A 3,074-nucleotide genomic window follows, 5' to 3' on the forward strand; every position below is an offset into this window, starting at 1 on the left:
CCTCTTTTTTTGCCGCAAACAAGCAGTGACTGGAACCACCTTCCCTCCTTCGTCGCTGCAGTCGAAGACCCTGCCGCCTTTAAAGTTGCGATTAACAATTTATTGTTAGAACACTCCTTTCTGTAATACCCTCGGTGCCTGAGAGTATGAAAATGAATAAATAAATAAATAAATAAATAAATAAATAAATAAATAAACGCATGCACTAAAGCATGCACGAACAAGCAGACGAATACGCAATTAAGAATGAGAAAGCACGTGTATTCGTGAACACCGAGGTGAGACCATGTAGATGTGGCTAGAGGAGCACAGAGCTGACGAACGCGAGCAGACGTATATGAAGCCGACGGAGCGCAGACGTCGAAGACGAGCAGCCTTCTGGTGCATTTAGTCGATTAGCACTCGCCAGACACGCGTGCGTATATGAAACTAAGCAAACGGCATGCACGAGTATTGCAAATTCTCAGTGGCACGCACCATGGCTGGAGTGAAAGCACAAATACAGTAAATGCTGTCAAGCTTTAGCGTGTCGAGCTCGCGCAGGGCAACGAAGGCCGCTCGCAAACGTAACAAACGACGCTCGCAGAGCGAACTGATGTGCTGTAGTAGGCAGTCTCATTTGCATTACGAAAACACGGTCCTGCGCGTTATAGGAGCAGAAAAGCGGTGCATTACGAGCATAACAGATGTTGTTAGTGGGGTGCGCGAGCCGGCTGACGGAGCGAGTCGGCGTCATGTTGTTGAGCCTGGTGAACTCCTAATGGAGATGGCATTCAAGTGCGCCCTAAACGCACTCTCGGTTCATTCGTAACGTCCTTTTCACACTTAATGGCCAGCCCCCTTCTTTTATTATTATAGATGAGCTTTGTAAGCACCTCATCTCTCTCGAAAGTACCACGTCACGAGGTTGAATGACATAACAAAGCAGTATGGGCAATCTTAGTCTATTGTCGAACATTTACTTGTAAGCGTGTGCTACTTCCGTCCCCGGATTTCTGGCTCAGGGCATAATGGTGGCAGGCGTTAAAGTTATACCTGTTAGATAGCAGGAACTAAAACTTTAGGAAAAAACGAGACGCATGCGTAATAACAAACATAGTTTATAGAACAGAAGAGCTAAAAGTAAAATTTTATATCTGTAGTGAGAACTACGCTTTTATATGGGAGCAAAGAAAAATGCTGAGGTGGTTCAAAGCGAAGGCGGGTGCTAGCGCTTTATTCGGGGACTCTCAGTGTTCATTTATGTTTCAGTTTTAACTATTAGCCTTAGTCAGCCTCCGATCATTACTTTACTTTGTTCTGTCGACATACTGCTTTCTATCGGCTAACCGCCCTGCTTAAAGTAAATCTTTCAGTGCTTACTCTCTCCTTCTTTTCCTCTTTCTATTCCCCTTTCCGCCACCCCCTGTGTCAGGTAGCAAACCGGGTGCTCTTCTGGTTGACCTCCCTGCCTTTCCTGTCCTTTCTTTCTCTCTCTCTCTCTTCCAACTTTCGTCTTTTGTACTAATGCAATCATTTTTGTGTCAAACGAAAGCCAAAATAAAAGCTATACATGTTCCACTCTTTCGAGCAAGGATTTTTTTTCTCGTTACACCGGTTCAGTGGCTCCCATGCAGAGCATCCGATTAACGTATACGAAATCTGAGCAATGATTCCCAGTACATGGACTTTTTTTTTAATTCGAAGTGCCGTGATTTCTGGTCCCATAGTATACTATTCCCACTTTCTATCTCCAGTAGTATTGAAGCGAACCTTCATTTGGTTGCTGAACCCCAGCATTTCCTGTGCACACGCATACACGCCTCATCTTGACGTAGTAGTTCTGCGGAAACCCGCAAGGTGGAGAGAAGTAATGAATAAAGGGAAAATCAGACATCCACCCGTTCGTAGCAATTGCTACAAAGGAAACCCATACGGGTTCCTCGAAAGAAAAGCCTCATAGTTGAAGAAAAATTCGTCCTGGTCCGGGACTCGAACCCGGGACCACCGCCTTTCCGGGGCAGCCGCTCTACCATCTGAGCTAACCAGGCGGCTAGCATATGGCAGGGCGAAGTCGAATTTGTCGACAACACGAAGCAAAGGCAAGAGTTTGACTGCAAAGGCAAGCCTCTTGCCTTTGCTTCGTGTTGTCGACAAATTCGACTTCGCCCTGCCATCTGCTAGCCGCCTGGTTAGCTCAGATGGTAGAGCGGCTGCCCCGGAACTATGAGGCTTTTCTTTCGAGGAACCCGTATGGGTTTCCTTTGTAGCAATTGCTACGAACGGGTGGATGTCTGATTTTCCCTTTATTCACGCCTCATGTTCATCATCATCAGTCTATCCTTCAAGTCAACTGCAGAACGATGGCTTCTCCTTGCGATCTGCAATTACCCCTGTCTTGCGCCAGCTGATTCCAATTTGCGCCTGCTAATTTCCTAATTTCCTCGCCAAAGCTAGTGTTCTGCCGTCCTCGACTGCGCTTCCCTTCATTTGACATTCATTCTGTAACCCTAATGGTCCGCCGGTTATCTACCCTGCATGTTACATGACCTGCCCAGCTCCATTTTTTTTCTCTTAATGTCAACTATATTGCACTATATCCCTCGCCGAATACATGACGCAGAACTGAATGCTTACTGACAATATATTGTCAGTCAGCGCGATACGGTTTGGCCTAGAAAGGAGCCGGAGGGAGTGGACGCACATCACGTCGGCTCTGTATTCCACGAACGTTATTGTAACGCAAATCGCCAAAAAGCCACCCGCTATTGCACACCAATGGACTCAGCTCGTTCCTAGGAACAAGTGGATACTGACAACCGGGTGGGATTCCCATTTTTCAAGCTTCTACGACAATATTTTGGCCGGACCTCGTGGCGGGAGAGCCGCGAGGCCACGCGCCGGATCCGGCTTCCTCAACAATTGCCGATCATTTTCTCAATAATGAAAGTCACCGTAGAGGGGCGCAGCATATCCCAGGAAGAAATGGATATAAGCAAGGCATGGAAGGAGGTCAGACACAGAAGATCAGACCAGCGAACCTCCCAACATCGCGAGAGCACCTTGTCGCCGACGCGGATCGACAAGCGCAACAA

At 47.3% G+C, this 3,074-nt stretch overlaps 1 non-coding gene across 1 annotated transcript; it reads right to left on the bottom strand.

Annotated features, from left to right (window-relative positions):
• Window positions 1-1,955: 1,955 nt before the first annotated feature.
• TRNAS-GGA (transfer RNA serine (anticodon GGA)) lies at window positions 1,956-2,030 on the bottom strand. The gene has a single exon. It is a non-coding gene; the product is annotated as a tRNA-Ser (tRNA).
• Window positions 2,031-3,074: the final 1,044 nt, after the last annotated feature.

Source organism: Dermacentor andersoni, chromosome 8 (assembly GCF_023375885.2).
Source record: "Dermacentor andersoni chromosome 8, qqDerAnde1_hic_scaffold, whole genome shotgun sequence".
In the NCBI taxonomy this organism is placed as follows: Eukaryota; Metazoa; Arthropoda; class Arachnida; order Ixodida; family Ixodidae; genus Dermacentor; species Dermacentor andersoni.